General features: G+C 38.8%; 1 pseudogene; it reads right to left on the reverse strand.

Moving 5' to 3' along the window:
- Window positions 1-1,618: 1,618 nt before the first annotated feature.
- Window positions 1,619-20,170, reverse strand: LOC104993816 (annotated as a pseudogene).
- Window positions 20,171-20,811: the final 641 nt, after the last annotated feature.

Here is a 20,811-nt window from a genome sequence, read left to right on the forward strand (position 1 = left end):
GTAGGCAAATAATTATTTAAATGCTTGCCTTTTTAAAAAGAGGTGGCTTTTCTTTATGCTGGAGTTGCTGTTTGGCTCCAGTGCCAAATAGCAAATTGGAATTATTCCTTAGCAATTATGCTATTTGTTCACTTAGCAGAATTTCTTAAACTGAGTGTTCAATAACTGTATGCTGAACTAAAGGACCAACCAATAAATGAATGAATGTTTGTTCAAGGGCTATGTTTATAATGCCAGAGGACTTCATTAGCTTTAGACCTAATGAAGTTTGTTAGTCAAGTTTATTTATGAAAATTTTTAAGAAAAGCTGGGCATTATTCATTATTAAAGAATTTCACACTGGAATTACTATGTAGATTTGGTCAGCTCTGGTACCAGGGCAGAATGCTTCTGAGGACCAGAAAATATAGGTGACAGAAAGAGTGTCAAATACAAGAGCTAAATGATGTTAGCTCCTTTTAAAGCAAAAGCAATCTTCTGACTTCTGTTGACTAAGCCATACATTGTGTGATATAGTGGAACCTACTGGATAAGCCCTACACCAAAACTAAAATTTACCATTAGTAGGCAATTCAGACTATCTTGTTTTGACTTACATCTTTTCTTCTTACACATAAAATAATTTTCAGATTATAAGAATTCTTCTATAACCATTTCTAAACCCACTTGAAAAAAACTGGCATACTTGTCTATACAAGAATTTTGTTTTATCTTCATTTCTTTTTTTAAAAAATCATATCTAATTTCTTTTTCTTTCAAAAAGGAAAGTTATATTCTTTTTGGATAGCAGTTGTCATAACTATCATCTGAAAAACAGACAATCAGGTTTTCTCTATTTGCATGTATTCAGTGTTTCACAGGGCAGAGTATTTTTCTCTGTGTGCTTCCCAGTTTTCATGACATTATTAAACTAATGGAGAATATAACTGGAAGCTACTATCTGAAGATCAGTGAGTATGGATACAGTAGAATAGGGCTACCAACATTTAAAGGCTCAGCAGGAAACTGTCAAATAGCTGGTTTGGAAAAAGGTTAAATCATAAGGTTTAGAAAAACAAATTTAAAAGCAAACCCTTTAGAACAATGATTTAGGTATACTATATACAGTCATTAAATTCAAAATAGGTATCATAGTTCATGTATAAATAAAAAAAATATTTTCTGTAGGTCAAAGGACAATTTATACTTTTGAGGAAAGAGTCCACAACTTATAATCTTGCAATGGTTAGCTGTTACTTAAATTATTGCAGCAGTGATGAACTTTCCCATTGCTTTATGTTAATGAAAATGCTGAGGTATGTAATCCCCCAAATCTTCACCTATTATCCTACCTTCAAAAGAAAACTTCAAGATGGTTATGTATCCTGAAAAGTAGAGACTTGGTGATTTGGAATTCCTGCTCCTTCTCTAAACTTTGAGGATATTGGGTTTCTGATGAGGAATGACTGCTGTGAAGCTCTGCTGCAAGACCTGACTGTGGTCAACACTTCCAAGCCAAAGTCAGGAATGACACTTCTGCCATCTGCATAGGCTGGCACTTGCCAAGGTTTTATGCTTTGTTCAGAGGAACATGACACACAAAAAAATGCCTTGAGAATTCACTTTTCTATTTCTATTGTCATATGCACAGTAGAAATCAAGCCAGCAGAGGAAATAGATTGCCTAACAGAAGCCAGAGGGTGACCACCAGGCTAGAGGAATGGGAACAGAGATCCAGGGTATAGTGCTTGAGTCAGGTTAGCAGCTGGAGAACCTGTCTCAAGGGAACAAAGCTCACAGAAGTCCCAACAGAATGGGCAGAGCAGATTTACATGGTGAATCCAGCTGTTCATCTGGCTATTGACAGGGAGGATCTGCCCAGCCCAACTAAACAAATATAAAATATCCTGAACCCTAACCTTCAGACCTTGTGGAGAACAAGAAACCTGATAGCATCCATGCCCCCAGTCCAGATAACTTGGCTTCTTTTCACACTTTTCCATGACAAAAGCTAATTCCTGAATTAGACAATCTGAATGAGGTCCATATTTTTCAGCACCATAGTTTTTTCAAAGGTCTGGTACTTTACAATCTGACCTGCACTGGTATTCACCACTTAAATAAAAACTGAATTTCTTACTGAAAGGGCAGTAGTCAGCAATTTTTACTAAACCACCATAATAAGGCAGATCTTCTGCAGGTACTCCAGTGAGTTCATCAAATCACTGGTATTCCTATGGCAGACGTTTCAGAAACTTCTGCAAATTGCACACTGAAACTGCTCTCTGGTCCTGCCTGCAAGTTAATTGCAATAGATTGCTTCTGAGTATGTTACAATAAGGGTTCAGCATCTGTCTCCCCTGTCACTGCTGGTCAATCCAGAATTTATAGCTCTTCCTGACACTGTCACAGCCCACTCCTCTGTCCTTGTATATTTTCTCAGCTATTCTGTAATTAACTTTATACCAGCCAATATCATCCATTAAAATCAGGGCGATTTGAGAGAGAACCAGATTCTGCATAGGAGAACCAGTCATTACTTGATTTTCTAATAACCACTTTTCCCAATGGTTAAGTTCAGTGTCCATACCACCAAGATTTTCAAGTTCCATTCCCTCCAGAATTTGACAGTTGTTTCTGTGCTTCATCGACAACACAATACATTACTAGAAGATAGACAGTGTGAAGAACTCGCTTATTATAGCGAATGTCCCATAATCTCTCCACTTTCAGAACTACTTTATCACTCCATTGATAAAATCCAAAACTATAGGTTGGGGGCAAGAGGAGAAGGGGACGACAGAGGATGAGATGGCTGGATGGCATCACTGACTTGATGGACGTGAGTCTCAGTGAACTCCGGGAGTTGGTGATGGACAGGGAGGCCTGGCTTGCTGTGATTCATGGGGTCACAAAGAGTCGGACATGACTGAGCAACTGATCTGATCTGATCTGATAGATAAAAAGTGGGAGACCATCTGCATATTTTGAAGTTAGAGTATTTCCATCTTTATCATGGTAGAATAGCCCAGAAGAGAAACCCAGGGCATGAATAATCTCATGTTTCACTATGGACAGCATTCCAAGAAGCACCTGAGGCTGGATAGAGATCATATTTGGACACAGGTTAGCATACCCTGCTATTGGCCTGTCCATTTTGTGCTTCCTGCTGACAATAGGCTGAATAAGAAATGATGTTCTTTTGATGGCACCTCTTAGTGGCCAGAGCACCTACATAAAGAACAAAGTCTTCATCCTGGACTCCCTCTTGACTTGGCACATCCACTGCTCCACAGGGGCAACTTATCCCCAGAGTGGACTCTGCATTGCTGGAGGCGCTCCTCAGGCATGATAATGGGTCCATATTTGTATGCTCTGCACATTCTTTAGTACAGCATCTATGGTGATCATTTTCCTTCCATAGATACTGAAATTGGTTTGTTGTGCATTGTCTACTAAGTAATATACTGCCTGCAAGTTTAAAAACCTGAAAAATCTTCTCTAAATAGGAAACAGCTTGTGAGAAAAGTTTGTTCTTTATAAACTGTCATTTCTCAGGAAGCAACTATTCAATACTTTTATAGTCTTACTTGTTAAATGTTAATTAGCATCACTCTTTACAACATGATTTAAGATGGATTATTTATGAACTCAGAATCAGAAGGGCATGGTGCCAGCAGAGAGGAGAACTGTGCAAGAAGACAGGAATAGATGTGGTGATTGCCTAGAGTCCCCCAACAAGAGTAAAATGCCTTGGACCCATAAAGAACCACTCCTGTGCCACCTGCTTGGGGCCCTAACTTGAACCCAAGGAGCTCGCTCTTCTACTCAACTCAGCTGCCATCTTCAGGTCAAGACCAAACAATATTTTTTAATAAAAACATAAGATAGCAAAATGCAAGTAAATTTATGTTAACTAAAAGCATACTCTAAACTTGTTCTTGTTGTTGTCGTTCAGTAGCTATGATGCTTGTGACTCTTTGTGACCCCATGGACTGCAACATGCCAAGCTCTGCTGTCCTTCACTATCTCCTGGACTTTGCTCAAGTTCATATTCATTGAGTTGGTGATACTATTTAACCATCTCACCCTCTGCCATCCTCTTATCCTTTGCCATTGATCTTCCCCAGAGGCAGGACTTTTCCAATGACTTGGCTCTTCGCATCAGGTGACCAAAGTATTGATGCTCCAGCTTCAGATTCAGCATCAGTCTTTCCAGTGTATATTCAGGGTTGATTTCCTTTAGGATTTATTGGTTTGATCTTTAAATTGAAGGGATCCTCAAGAATCTTCTCTAGTACAAGTTCAAAAACATCAGTTCTTTGGTGCTCAGCCTTATTTATGGTCCAAATCTCACATCCATATGTAACTACTGGAAAAACCATGGCTTTGACTAGAAGGGAACTTTGCTGGTAAAGTGCTATCTCTGCTTTTTAATGGGATTCTCTGGTGGCTTAGATGGTAAAGTGAGCTTTATTTTCCAAGGAACAAGCATCTTTTATGCAATACCATCAGCAGTGATTTTGCAGCCCAAGAAAATAAAATCTATTACTACTTCCACTTTTTCTTCTATTTGCCATGAAGTGATACGATCAGATCCCATGATCTTAGTTTTTTTTTTTTTTTTATGTTGAGTTTTAAGCCAACTTTATCACTCTCCTGTTTCACTTTCATCAAAAGGCTCTTTAGTTCCTCCTCACTTTCTCCCATTCAGTTCAATTCAGTTGCTCAGTCGTATCTAACTCTTTGCGACCCCATGAATTGCAGCACGCCAGGCCTCCCTGTCCATCACCATCTCCCAGAGTTCACTCAAACTCATGTGCATCAAGTCGGTGATGCCATCCAGCTATCTCATTTTCTGTCGTCCCCTTTTCTTCCTGCCCCTAATCCCTCCCAGCATCAGGGTCTTTTCCAATGAGTCAACTCTTCACATGAGGTGGCCAAAGTACTGCAGTTTCAGCTTTAGCGTCATTCCTTCCAAAGAAATCCCAGGGCTGATCTCCTTTAGAATGGACTGGTTGGATCTCCTTGCAGTCCAAGGGACTCTCAAGAGTCTTCTCCAACACCACAGTTCAAAAGCATCAATTATTCAACACTCAGCTTTCTTCACAGTCCAACTCTCACATCCATTCATGACCACTGGAAAAACCATAGCCTTAACTAGACCATTAGGATTGCTTCTGGCAATCTTAATTTCAGCCTGTGATTCATCCAGCCCATCGTTTCTCATGATGCACTCTGCATATGTTTGAGATGAGTGTGGGAAAGCTCCAGAAGTTGGTGATGGACAGGGAAGCCTGGCATGCTGGGTCACAAAGAGTTGGACATGACTGAGCAACTGAACTGAACTGAACTCTGCATATAAGTTTAATGAACAGGGTGAAAATATACAGCCTTTCTGCTACTGCTGCTGCTAAGTCGCTTCAGTCATGTCCAACTCTGTGTGACCCCACAGACGGCAGCCCATCAGGCTCCCCGTCCCTGGGATTCTCCAGGCAAGAACACTGGAGTGGGTTGCCATTTCCTTCTCCAATGCATGGAAGTGAAAAGTGAAAGTGAATTTGCTCAGTCGTGTCCGACTCTTAGCGACCCCATGGACTGCAGCCTACCAGGCTCCTCTGTCCATGGGATTTTCCAGGCAAGAGTACTGGAGTGGGGTGCCATCACCTTCTCCGATACAGCCTTGATATATTCCTTTCCCAAATTGAACCAGTCTCTTATTCCATGTCCTGTCCTAACTGTTGCTCTTGACCCACAAACAGGCTTCTCAGGAGGCAGATAAAGTGATCTGGTATTCCTGTTTCCTTAATACTTTTCCACAGTTTGTTTTGATCTACACAAAGGCTTCCGCGTAGTCAATGAAACAAAAATAGACGTTTTTATGGAATTCCCTTGCTTTCTCTATGATTCAACAAATGTTGGCAATTTGATATTTGATTCCTCTGCCTTTTCTAAACCCAACTTGTACATATGCAAGTTCTCATTTAACTTTATTAAATGTAACAATTTTTGGAGACTAACAGCCAGTTCTACTTTCTAGCAATAAAATTAATAATTTACCTCCTTTCTCCAAATTGGCAGAATAAAACAGCACAAAAAATGCTTGAAGCCAACACTGTAACAGAATATTTGCTGCTTTTAAGGTCAGTGCATTGTGCAATCAAGTATTTAAATTCATAAAATTCATTGTTGGAAGAAATTATGTTTTTTTTCTTCACCTCCTTTATATCTTTCATATTTTTCCATGTTTCCAACAACTCCTGTACTGCATGAAGTACTGTAATGTCATGAAGCAAATGCTCTTGATTTTGCTCAGACTGTCATTTTATTAAAATGTTTCCCTAAATATGAGAATGATTCCTACAAAAATAATTTATACAGACATGTTGCTATTCATTCTGAAAAAATGGACAGTAGTTGGTCAGTAGTGTGCTCAATTAGTGTTTGTATTACTTAATTATAGAGGACTAATATTAATTTATATTCATTTAGAAATAATTATGTGCACAGCCAAATATAACTATATGTATTATATAAAATATATGATGTATTTCATTTTATTAATTCAAGGATTCATGAACCTAACACTCCAGGTTCTATGCAATGTTGTTCTTTAGAGCATCAGACTTTACTTCCATCACCATTCACATCCACATCTGGGCATTGTTTTTACTTTGACTCTGTCTATGCATTCTTTCTGGAGTTATTTCTCCACTCTTCTCCAAAAACATTGAGTACCTACCGACTTAGGGAGTTCATCTTTCAGTGTCACATCTTTTTGCCTTTTCATACTGTTAATGGGGTTCTTAAGGCAAGCATACTGAAGTGGTTTGCAATTCCAGTCTCCAGTGGACTACATTTTGCCAGAACTCTCCACCATGACCTGTCCATCTTGGGTGGGACTGCATGGCATGACTCATAGTTTCATTGAGTTAAACAAGACTGTGGTCCATGTGATCAGTTTTATTAGTGTTATATGATTGTGGTTTTCATTCTGTCTGCCCTCTGATAAGAGGCTTATGGAAGATTCCTGATGGGAGAGACTGACTGTTGGGGAAACTGGGTCTTGCTCTGATGGGCAGGGCCATACTCAGTTAATCTTTAAACCAATTTTCCGTTGATTCACGGGGCTGTGTTTCCTCCCTGTTTGACCTGAGACCAAACTATGGTAGTGGTAATGAAGATAATGACAACCTCCTTCCAAAAGTCTTGTTCACACACTGTTGTATTCAGTGTCCCTGCCCCTGCAGCAGGCCACTGTCACCCCATGCCTCCACCAGAGAGCCCTGAACACTCACAGGCAAGTCTGGGTCAGTCTCTTGTGGGGTCACTGCTTATTTCTCCTGGGTCTGGTGCACACAAGGTTTTGTTTGTGCCCTCCAAGAGTCTGTTTCCCTAGTCCTGTGGAAGTTCTGTAGTCAAATTTCACTGGCCTCCAAAATGAAAAATGTGGCGGCCAAATTCCCTGCAGGTTCTCAGTTCCTTTGCCAAATACCCAAGTTGAGAAATCTGTTAGGGTCCAGAACTTTTTTATCAGTGCAATAATTTATTTGGTATAATTGTTCTTCAGTTTGTGGGTCATCTGCTCTGTGGTTCTAATGGGGGTTAATGGCAACCACCTCCAAGAGGAGTTATGCCACATGCTGCATGACCCAGGTCTGATACACCAGAGCCCTTGACTGTATGGCAGGCCACTGCTTCCACAGGAGACACTCACACACTCGGAGGCATATCTGGCTCAGCCTCTATGGGGTCTTTCAGCCCTGATGTGCACAGGTTTTGTTTGAGCTCATCCAAGCATCACTGCTGGGTATGGGGCAATTTACTTCAGATGACCATTATATCTACAACTGTGGACAAGAATCCTGTAGAAGAAAGGGAGTAGCCCTCATTGTCAATAAAAAGAGTTTAAAATTCATCATTTGGGTGCAATCTCAAAAACAGCAGAATGATCTTTGTTTATTTCCAAGGCAAACTATTCAATATCACACTAACCCAAGTCTGTGCCCCAATGACTAATGCAAAAGAAGTTGAACTTCAAGAGCTCTGTGAAGACCTGGAAGACCTTCGAGAATTAACATCCAAAAAAGATGTCCTTTTCATTATAGGGGACTGGGATGTAAAAGTAGGAAGTCAAGAGATACCTGGAGTATCAGTCAAATTTGGTCTTGGAGTACAGAATGAAGCAGGGCAAAGGCTACCAGTTTTGCCAAGAGAACACACTGGTCATAGCAAACACCCACTTCCAACAACACAAGAGTAGACTCTACAAATGGACATCACAAGATGGTCAATACCAAAATAAAATTGATTATATTCTTTGCAGCCAAAAATTGAAAAGCTCTATACAATCAACACCTTATTGCACATTTCAGACTTAAATTGAAGAAAGAAGGGAAAACCACTAGATCATTCAGGTATGATCTAAATCAAATCCCTTACGATTATATAATGCAAGTGACAAATAGACTAAAGGGATTAGATCTGATAGACAGAGTGCCTGAAGAACTATAGGTGGAGTTTCATGGCATTGTACAGAAGGCAGTGATCAAAACCATCCCCAAGAAAAAGAAATGCAAAAAGACATAATGATTGTCTGAGGAGGCCTTACAAATAGCTGAGAAAAGAAGAGAAGCTAAAGGCAAAGGATAAAAGGAAAGGTATACCCATCTGAATGCAGAGTTCCAAAGAATAGCAAGGAGAGATAAGAAAGCCCTCCTCAATTTTTAATACAAAGAAATAAAGGAAAACAATAGATGAGACAAACTAGAATTGTCTTCCAGAAAGTTAGAGATACAAAGGAAGCATTTCATGTAAAGACGGGTACATAAAAGGATGGAAATGATATGAATGTAAAAAAAGCAGGAGATATTAAGAATAGGTGGCAAGAATACACAGAAGAACTATACAGAAAAGATCTTCAGGACCAAGATAACCACGATGGTGTGATCACTCACATAGAACTTGACATCTTGGAATGCAAAGTCAAGTGGGCTTCAGGAAGCATCAGGAACAACAAACTAGTGGAGGTGTTGGAATTCCAGTTGAGCTATTTCAAATCCTAAAAGATGATGCTGTGAAAGTGCTGCACTCAATATGCCAGCAATTTGGAAAACTCAGCTGTGGCCACAGGACTGGAAAAGGTAGGTTTTCATTCCAATCCCAAAGAAAGGCAATGCCAAAGAATGTTCAAACGACCACACACTTCACTCATCTCACACACTAGCAAAATAATGCTCAAAATTCTCCAAGTGAGGCTTCAACACTCCATGAACTGAGAATTTCAAAATTTTCAAGCTTGATTTAAAAAGGCGAGAAATCAGAGATCACATTACTAACATCCGTTGGATCATCAAAAAAGCAAGAAAGTTCTAGAAAAAAAAAAAAACCTACTTTTGATTTATTGACTACACCAAAGCCTTTGACTGTGTGGATCACAACAAACTGTGGAAAATTCTTTGAGAGATGGGAACACCACACAACCTTACCCATCTCCTGAGAAATATGTATGCTGGTCAATAAGTAAAAGTTAGAACCAGACATGGAACAATGGACTGTTTCCAAATTGGGAAAGGCATACATCAAGGTGTATATTGTCACGCTGTTTATTTATCTTATATGCAGAGTACATCCTGTAAAATGATGGGCTGGATGAAACACAAGCTGGAATCAAGATTGCTGGAAGAAATATTAATAATCTTATATATTCAGATGACACCAACCTTATGGCAGAAAGCAAAGAAGAATTAAATATCCTCTTGATGAAAGTGAAAGAGGAGAGTGAAAATGTTGGCTTAAAACTCCACATTCAGAAAACTAAGATAATGGCATCCAGTCCCATCATTTCATGGCTATTAGATTGGGAAACAATGGAAACTGAGAGACTTTATTTTCTAGACTCCAAAATCACTGCAGATGATGACTGCAACCTTGAAATTCAAAAACACTTGCTCCTTTGAAGAAAAGCTATGACAAACCTACACAGCATATTAAAAAGCAGAAACATTACTTTGCCAACAAAGGTCCTAGTCAAAACTATATTTTTTCCAGTAGTCATGTATGGATGTGTTAGTAGGACTATAAAGAAAACTGAGAGCCAAATAGTTGATACTTCTGAACTGTGGTGTTGGAGAGCACTCTTGAGAGTCCTTTGGATTCCAAGGAGATCAAACCAGTCAATCCTAAAGGAAATCAGTCCTTAATATTCATTGAAAAGGCTGATTCTGAAGCTGAAGCTCCAGTCCTTTGGCCACCTTATGGGAAGAACTGATTCATCATACCCTGATGCTGGGAAAGATTGAAGACAGGAGAAGGGGACAACAGAGGATGAGATGTTTGGATTCCATCACTGACTTGATTGATGTGAGTTTGAGTAAGCTCTGGGAATTTGCAAGGATGGGGAAGCCTGGAGTGCTGCATTCCATGGGATCACAAAGAGTCAAACACGACTGAGCGAGTGAACTAAATAAAGATGGACTTACATTAAAACCTTAATTTTTAACCTCTGAATTGATTAGAAGATTTGAGTGATATTTTAATTAGCATATTTTAAATTCAGTTCAGTTCAGTTCAGTCGCTCAGTCATTTCTGACCCTTTGCAACCCCATGAATTGCAGCATGCCAGGCATTCCTGTCCATCACCAACTTCCAGAGTTCACTAAAACTGACGTCCATTGAGTCGGTGATGCCATCCAGCCATCTCATCCTCTGTCGTCCCTTTCTCCTCCTGTCCCAAACCATCCCAGCATCAAAATATTTTCTAATGAGTCAACTCTTTGCATGAGGTGGCCAAAGTACTGGAGTTTCAGCTTTAGCATCATTCCTTTCAAAGAACACCCAGGACTGATCTCCTTTAGAATGGACTGGTTGGATCTCCTTTCAGTCCAAGGGACTCTCAAGAGTCTTCTCCAACACCACAGTTTAAAAGCATCAATTCTTTGGCGCTCAGCTGTCTTCACAGTCCAACTCTCACATCCATACATGACTACTGAAAAAACCATAGCCTTGACTAGACGGACTTTGTTGGCAAAGTAATGTCTCTGCTTTTCAATATGCTATCTAGGTTGGTCATAACTTTCCTTCCAAGAAGTAAGAGTCTTTTAATTTCATGGCTGGAATCACCACCTGCAGTGATTTTGGAGCCCCCCAAAATAAAGTCTGACACTGTTTCCATTGTTTCCTCATCTATTTCCCATGAAGTGATGGGACCAGATGCCATGATCTTCATTTTCTGAATGTTGAGCTTGAAGCCAAGTTTTTCATTCTCCTCTTTCACTTTCATCAAGAGGCTTTTTAGTTCCTCTTCACTTTCTGCCATAAGGGTGATGTTATTGATATTTCTCCCGGCAATCTTGATTCCAGCTTGTGCTTCTTCCAGCCCAGTGTTTCTCATGATGTACTCTGCATATAAGTTAAATAAGCAGGGTGACAATATACAGCCTTGACATACTCCTTTTCCTATTTGGAACCAGTCTGTTGTTCCATGTCCAGTTCTAACTGTTGTCTCCTGACCTGCATACAGACTTATCAAGAGGCAGGTCAGGTCATCTGGTATTCCCATTTCTTGAAGAATTTTCCAGTTTATTGTGATCCACAGAGTCAAAGGCTTTGGCATAGTCAATAAAGCAGAAATAGATGTTTTTCTGGAACTCTCTTGCTTTTTCCATGATCCAGCGGATGGTGGCAATTTGATCTCTGGTTCCTCTGCCTTTTCTAAACCAGCTTGAACATCTGTAAGATCACTGTTCATGTATTGCTGAAGCCTGGCTTGGATAATTTTGAGCATTACTTTACTAGCGTGTGAGATGAGTGCAATTGTGAAGTAGTTTGAGCATTCTTTGGCATTTCCTTTCTTTGGGATTAGAATGAAACCTGACCTTTTCCAGTCCTGTGGCCACTGCTGAGTTTTCCAAATTTGCTGGTATATTTATGCTTCTTAATATAATTGTTCATTTTGCAATTTATGCCACCTTTCACCAATTTCTAGCAAAATTTACTTTGCTAAATAATAAGAGCTTGTTTATAATTTAGATGTGATTTTACTTCACAAAAAATTAAGAAACCTCAATTAAATAAGTGAAGAGACCAAAGCAAAAAACTCTTATACCCTGCAAAGATAGCAGAACCACACAGGAAGAAAAAAGACTCCTGTTTTTTCTTTGCAATGACCCAACCAATGAAAAACTTGGACTTTTATTAAATAGTCTTCCCAACTTCATTTTCTCCACCATAAAGAGTTCTCATTTCCTTTCTTTGCTGGGAGTTTGCTCAAGGCTCACTATGGTTGCAGACCTTGAACTGCAATTCTCTACTGATTTTGTGTAAGTCAATTTTTGCAGGAGAAATAATTGGTAGTCTATTTATTCTTAGGCCAACAATTTAAAGTGGCAGTAATGAACAGGAAAAGGAATGGTTTGTAAGAGGAAAGCTTGGTAGACGTCCTGACTGTGGACACAAGGAGAGTGACAGATGGTTGACAGGAATGCATTGTGTCTGTAAGGTCCATGTTGATGCCAATCATAGAATGCTTCATCGAAAATTGAGGAAGGAACTTTGGCCACCATTGACTCTAGTTTTTCTCATTCTTTTGCTTTAATAATTGATTTTCTGTGTATTGTTTGTTTGTTTGTTTTCAGAATTGTCCTGAAATGAAAGATTAAAGTGAGAAAGAGTCACAGTTAATCAGGTAAGTAATTACAATAAAAGAATTATAATGATAAGATTATGATAATGAAAACAATCTATCAATTCAATTTTCTAATGTATAATTATAGGAAAGAAGAGGCTTATGCTTATTCATTTTAGAAACTATCTTGGTCTATCTAAGAAAGGAAATCTTTCTCTATGCACAGAAATTTAGAAGGGAGCTTTCTATCATCTCCTCTATAAAGGAGTGGCTATTTCAGAGTTTGACATCCACTGGGTCAAGACTTATTAGAGGTCTAGTGGGGTCACTTTATTAGATGTCAATTATAATTTAAAACACTTCATTCCTCTCTTTCATTCTTCTTTCTTCAAGGATTAATGGAAACCAGGATGTAGCATTTCCAAAAGTGATATGCTCTCTCTTCAGTCTTCTCTCAATCAGGAATAGGTACAGATTATTTCCCAAGTTATGAGCTAGGCAATCAAGACCAGGTAGGAATTAAGCATATAGGACAAAGCATTAATTTCCTTCTTTACTACCAAGGTTAGTGAGGGAATCAAGCCCACAGCTTCATCCTAACAATATGGTAACAGATTTGAAACTTGTTCTAAGGATTCAGTTATCTTGCTGTTTTGCTTCTGTAGACACAGCAGAGCATGTGAATCTCACACCTAAGATTTGCATAATATCATGAAAACATACATCATATTCTCTAATATATCTAGCTATGTACATGTACATTTTTCTATACACTAGAAGTCAAAGAAGAGAAGGAATAAACATACCAAAAAAATACTAGCAAATGTCATTACTAAGTAGCTATGATTTCATTCCCACATTATGATAAGCCTGTTAGATACATTGTCTTATTTAATCCACTCAACATTTCTGAATCAGCCTCTATATTTACCCTTATTTATTGAATAAGATTATAGAACATCAACATGGTTAAGTAATTCACTAAAATCTTGACAGGTGGCAAATGGCAATGCCAAGACTTCAAAACAGTCATTCTGATTCTAGAACTTGTGTTCTCCCACTATACTAAACACAGGCCAGTGCTTTTGGCTCAGTGACTCTGAGAAAGCAGCTGCTAAGTGAAGATCTTAGAAGTTTATCACTGTGATTCAGGAGATAACTGCTGTTCCTTCTGTTGTTTTCTTGTTGGCAAGTGGAGCCATGGACACCGGTACAGATTTGAAAATGTTTGCTTTTGATCATGACTATTATCTCCATGGGTGAGGTGGGCTGTGACTATGGACAGTAAGGTTGTAGATAACAAACATGACTTGGGCATAGGTGGGTGTCCAGATTGGTCAGGAGGCATCAGAGGCACAGATAATCCTTGACTAAAAGAGAAGGCTAACAGATTGCTTCCTTACATCCCAGGCAGCAGGGTTTCTCCTGTCTTAACTTTAGGTCCTGGCAACCCAGACTGGTTTCCCTGGATACAGGAGCTTCCCTGCTTAGAGGGATTGAATTATCAAGTGTTTCTGAATTTATTCAGATAAACTCAAAAAATAAAATGCTCTCTGAAAAATATGAAAGTTTCTATTTTTAAGAAAGTGAGCACATAGATTTTTAGTACATTATATATGACTGTGTCTAGTTTTATTTTATAGTGATCTTAAATTCAATCTTAGTTTGTAGTAGAAATATCCACATTCTAGGAACACCTCTTTTGTCTATGAAAAATAGTGTTTGAAATATATTGTTTAACAAATCATTTTATGATATTGCTATATAAGAAATTATCTAAAAATATCAATAGATTCTATTTATTTATCTTTCTAAAGAAAGAACACAAATATAGAACTTGGGCAGTTACAATTCTTATTTTCAGACTATCAACATAGAAATCATATATTTTCATTTATTTTTCTGTTATTCACAAAACATAGAACATTGTCTTGCATATAAGCTTTTTTCAGTATTCTTTGAGATAAAGTTGATTTCTCCTATTTCTGAGTATGCAGTGTAAAGAGTAAATCAAATATCATTTCTGCCATTCTAACTTAAGTATTACTCAGTAATTCTACAGTTTTTGGTTAAATTGACTGGCCCATATATCAAAATTATTATCATTTTGGAAAGAGAAAGATACTTTATTTAGACTACACTCTAAACTGAAAATTCCTAGTCAGGAAATTCTGAAAGTGGAGAAATCATAAAGGAAGTATAAGAGCCAGAAAAATGATTATGGTCATAAATTGGGACTCTAAGGCAAGAGATTTCCCCCCAAAGCAGTGACCAAAATGCATGGGAAGCATAAGTTTGATTTGATTTGCTGCAGGAACTTCTTAGGGAATCTAATCTGTTGAACCTAAATGGGGTGAGGGGAAGACAGGTGAGTAGTATCAACAGAAACTTCTAGGAAATGACAAGATTTGGGTGTTGACAACGCTATTTCTTAATAGTAATTTTTTAGGAGAAATTCAACAGACCTCAACTTGTTGGAAAGTGGGCTAAATAGAGCAGTTAATGTTATCATGACTTCAGACACTAGATTGGTTCAGGGAGAGTTTGATTCTCAGTAAGGAAAATGGAAAATAATTTTGAAATTTACAGGAATAGATGTTAGGATAGTGCAGCTGGATGGATATCTAAGCCCTCCTGCTTCTAACTCAGGCATGACAAATATAGGACATCTGTGGTATTTCTGCTGTGGGTGGACCTGACAAATGTCACATAAGTTAGTTGACCATCTGGGATATAATACAGAAGTGTTTCAAAACTTAAATGATCTCTACTGTATGAAATGACATGTCAACCTCACATAGAGACTGCATCTGCTACTCAGGGACAGTAAGCATGTGTCTAATATGAAAAAAAAAAAAAAGGTCCTAGGAAACCACATCACATATCTCAATATCTTTTCCTTTGCCCATACCTTTTATTTTACAGATCTTTGAGCTTAGGAGTAAAGCTTAATATTCTAAAAAATTGCCTAATTTCTGAAATTCTGATTTGACAATTTAATGTTTTATGCCAGCTCAATATAACATATTGCAACTAACTAAAATAAGACCTTGTGGTCATTTCCACAATGGGTCATAATCAGCTTTTTCATTTCCTTATAATCACCTCATATCTTATTTTCACCTTTGTCTCCAATTTCATTGATGGAACAGATATATTCCCTTGATTCTATTTCTGTCATGACAGGAAAGATATATTACATTAAATCTTGCATATTACCAAGCAGTTATGATTTGAAAATGAGTTATACAACATGAAAATTGCAGTCACTTCCTTTTATTATTTGAAACTAGTGTGTATGTCTAATGACAAGTACAAACATAAGAAAATATCTAACTATATAGAAAATTCAAGATAGATTTTTTTCCTACTTTTCATTTCACCATTTTCATGCTCAGTAACACCCTATTTTGTGTTCTTGGGGTGTACTGACCATTTTGCAGAACTTCTTATGGCTGTGTTCTCTCCATCCACAGGATGTAGAATTTTCCATCAGTAATGCATATGTCTCACTTCTTATCCTACTTCGTTTCTCAGACTTTGTTTGAGCATCATTGCACATAGAAAGCCTTCTTGAACCACCCACATTAATTTTGAGAATAATTTATTCCTGTTATGTACTCTTACAAAATTAGTTGACTCACATGACACTTTTATTTATTAACTCATTTATTCAGCCTATATTTATTGAGTATTTTGTATGTACTACATACTGTGTTAGTCACTGATAGTAAACCACTGGAAATATTCAGCACAATAATTTTATGAGTATTTTAATGTTATTTGATCAATACTTGATGTTCTTATTACATTATTACTTTTTAATTTTTATCTATTCATTTATTTTTGTCTGTGCTGGATCCTCACTGAACCAGGCTTCATTCTAGTTGCAGTACGTGGGGGCTATTCTTCATTGCAATGTGCAGGCTTCTCATTGCTATGGCTTCTCTTATTGCAGAGCACAGGCTCTAGGGCACAGTAGTTTCAATCGTGGCATGAGGGCTCATCAGTTGTGGTTTCCAGGCTCTAGAACACAGGCTCAACACCTGTGGCTCACGGAATTAATTTTTCAACAGTATGGGGAGCCTTCTCAGACCCAGTATTGAACCTGTGTCTCATGTATTGGCAGGCAGATTCTTTGCCACTGAGACATGAAAATGAAAGTCATTCAGTTGTGTCTGACTCTTGGGGACCCCATGGACTATACAGTCCCTGGAATTCTCCAGGCCAGAATATTGGAGTGGGTAGCCATTCCCCTCTCCATGGAATTTTTCCAACCCAGGGATCAAACCCAGGTCTCCTGCATTGCAGATGGATTCTTCACCAGCTAAGCCACCAGGGAACCCCCCATTATACTGTTAGTTAAGAAGAACTGGATTTTTATTTAAGAGCAAAGGATTGAATCAGATTTGGTATCCTTGTTCTTCAACACTAAGTCCATATGTTTAACAAAATAATGTATTCATTTGATTAAATAAATCTTTAATGGGAATTTTCAACTAGTCAAATTAATTGTCTCTGTTTAGTTTTAATAAAACCATCAAACTTTTTTTTATCAAAAAATAAATAACCCATCAAATTTATTTTTTTTTCCTTTTGGACAACTTGAAGATGACCATCTACCTTAATATTTCTCTAATTTATTTGAACAAAGTAGCTTAATCAAGAAATCACAAGATAATCTACTCTCCTTCCTTCTCAGATTGCAAAATTTATAGACTGAAAGAAGATCACATTCAACCTACAGGAGGCAGGATAAATAATAGTAATTAGAGGAGAAATCAATGCAATTAAGAATTATAAATCAATTTAAAAATCATAGAAAAAATGGTTCTCTAAAAAGATCTGTAAAATTGTAAGCCTCTATACTGACTAACCAAGATGAGAGAAGACATAATTATTACTATGAGAAGTTAAGGTGTTCTATCACTACACTTCACATGGACAAAAACAGTAAAGGAGTATTATCAACAATGTTATGTTCACGTGTTTGAAATGGAACAATTTTTTTTGAAAGATACAATCCAATAAAACATAAAGGAAAAAAATGGTGGTTGCTCAGTTGTGTCCACTTCTTTGTGACCACTTGGACTGCAGCATGCCAAAGACATGCCATGTCCTTCACTGTCTCCTGGAGTTTTCTCAAACTCATGTCCATTGAATTGGTGATGCCATCCAACCATATCTTGGTTTGTTCCATGTTTTGGTAATTATGAATAAAGTGGCTATAAATATCTCTGTGTCCCCTCATCACAGGGCAGACACATGTGCTCCAGGACAGCCTTGGGAGCACACCTCTGTGGGGTACACACACATAAAGTTGAGACTGAAAACAAAACTGAGCCCCAGAGGAAATAAGGAATAAAAATATTTCTCTTTGCAGATGGTCAAATTCACACCCTCAAATTTGGCTTTGTAGACTCAGTGCCTACAGAACTTCTCAAAACATGAGTTCTTGTATGGCTGAGACTGACCTAAATTTAGAACAGCTGTAAAATTTATGGGCTGGATCATCAAAAAAGCAAGAGAGTTACAGAAAAACATCTACTTTCACTTTATTGACTACGCCAAAGCGTTTGACTTTCCAAAAGAAAACTGTGGAAAATTCTTAAAGAAATGGGAATACCAGGTCATCAGACCTGTCTCCTGAGAAGTCTGTATGCAGGTCAAGAAACAACAGTTAGAACTGGACATAAAACAGCAGACTGGTTCCAAATCGGGAAAGGAGTACGTCAAGGCTATATATTGTCACCCTGCTTATTTAACTTATTTGCAGAGAACATCATGCAAAATGCCAAGCTGGATGAAGCACAAACTGGTATCAAGCTTGCTGAGAGAAATATAAATAGCTTCAGATATGTAGATGACACCAACCCTATGGCAGAAAGTGAAGATGAACTAAAGGGCCTCTTGATGAAAGTGAAAGAGATGAGTAAAAATGTTGGCTTAAAACTCAACATTCAGAAAACTAAGATCATGGCATCTGGTCCCATCACTTCATAGCAAGTAGATGGGAAACAATGGAAACAGTGACAGACTTTATTTATTTTTTTCTGGCCAGGTGGAGGAGGCTCCAAAATCACTGCAGATGGTGACTGCAGCCATGAAATTAAAAGAGGCTTGCTCCTTTGAAGAAAAGCTATGACCAACCTAGATAGAATATTAAAAAAAAGAGACATCACTTTGCCAACAAATGTCTGCCTAGTCAAATTTATGATTTTTCCAGTAGTCATGTATGCATGTGAGAGTTGGCCTGTAAAGAAACCTGAGCGCAGAGGAATTGATACTTTTGAACTGTGGTGTTGGAGGAGACTCTTGAGAGTCCCTTGGACTGCAAGGAGGTTAAACCAATCCATTCTAAAGCAGTCTTGAATCATGGAAGGACTGATGTTAAAGCTGAAACTCCAATACTTTGGCCACCTGATGCAAAGAACTGACTCATTGGATAAGACCTTGATACTGGGAAAGGTTGAAGGCAGGAGGAGAAAGGGGCGACAGAGGATGAGATGGCTGGATGGCATCACTGACATGAGTTTGAGTAAACTCTGGGAGTTGGTGATGGACAGGGCAGCCTGGCGTGCTGCAGTCCATGGGGTCAAAAAGAGTCTGACATGATTGTGTGACTGAACTGAACTGAACTGAACTGAAACTTTCTGGGCACATTCAAGTGAATGGTAAGCCAGGTTACAGTCTTAGCTGTGCTCACAACACCCGCAGCAGGTCCAGATTCATTACTGCAATCCTGGAACCTTACTTTGGTGAATTTTTGCTGGTGGTTTGGTGATACAATATCCAAAAAACAGCAAGGCCCTTTGCCAGTATATCCACAGTTAAGATGGGGCCAACAGCAATGCCAACAATAGTGTAATCTGAGAGTTTGTATAATGGGAACAAATGATACAACAGAGCACCCCCCCCCAGGTGAACATTTCCACAGCTCAGTGGCTTCCCTGTCACTGGGAGTGCTCCAATCCCACCTGACTCTCGCCACATATCAGAAATTACTAAGAAACAGATATGTGGCCTTTTACTCCAACAAATATGGAATAGATCCCACCTCTGACAGGGCAGTGAAAACCACAGAGCTAAGGAGAGGCCCTGCTTAATATCTAGTACAGGCTACCATCATCACAACAAAAAATATTAAATCCATGTAGACTGTATAGGGATGAAATTGAAAGTGCTAGTCACTCAGTAGAGTCCCACTCTTTGTGACTGCATGGACTGTAGCCACCAGACTTCTCTCTCCATGGAATTCTCCAGGCAAGAATGCTGGATTGGGTTACCATTCTCTTCTCCAGGGTATCTGCCCAACCCAAGGATCAAACCTGTGTCTCCTACATTGCAGACTGATTCTTTACTATCTGTGTCACCAGAGAAGCCTGAAGAGAGCTCAAGGAACCCTGGATGCCAGGCCTCCTGCAAGAAATGAGGAAGGGAGGAGGCTATCACCAGGCAACTGACTCACTTTGCCCTCTGGGAGGACACCAAGGGCCCAGGCTTTGTCCAGGAAGGGTGCAGCACCACTTGAAGAACTGAGGGGCCATCCCCTCTTGCAGTCCCCATGCTGGTGTATGGAAAGTGGGACTAGGGATATGGGTTTGTTGCTTTGAGGCAGGCAAACACAATCTCAACTTTGCTCCCACAGGGATAAGTGACATGGACACAGTGGCCAACTGGGCCACGACAGGAAATCTATCACTGCTTCCACATTTTCCCCTTCTATTTGCCATGAAGTAATGGGGCCAGATGCCATGATCATAGTTTATTTTAATATTTATTTTTAAACCGGCTTTTTCGCTCTCCTCTTTCACCCTAACCAAGAGGTTCTATTGTTCCTTTTTGCTTTCTGTCGTTAGAGTGTTATCATCTGCATATCTGAAGTTGTTGTTTCTCCTGTCTTTCTTGATTCCAGCTTGTAACTCATTCAACCCAGCATTTCTCATGATGTGCTCAGTGTATAAGTTAAAGACACAGACAAATCTGTCATACTCTTTTCTCAGTCTTGCAGCCCCCATGCTAGTGTACCAAGAGAGGGGCTGGTCACTTTGAGGGAGGAAGACACACTCTTACTTTTGCTCCCACAGGGATAGATGGCACTGACACAGCGGCTGATTGGGCCAGGACAGATGAACCAGTGAGTTGTTCCATACAGGGTTCTAACTGTTGTTTCTTGACTCACACACAGCTTTCTCAGGAGACAGGTA

The sequence above is a fragment of the Bison bison genome, unplaced genomic scaffold (genome assembly GCF_000754665.1).
Source record: "Bison bison bison isolate TAMUID 2011002044 unplaced genomic scaffold, Bison_UMD1.0 scf7180017864246, whole genome shotgun sequence".
Classification (NCBI taxonomy): Eukaryota; Metazoa; Chordata; class Mammalia; order Artiodactyla; family Bovidae; genus Bison; species Bison bison.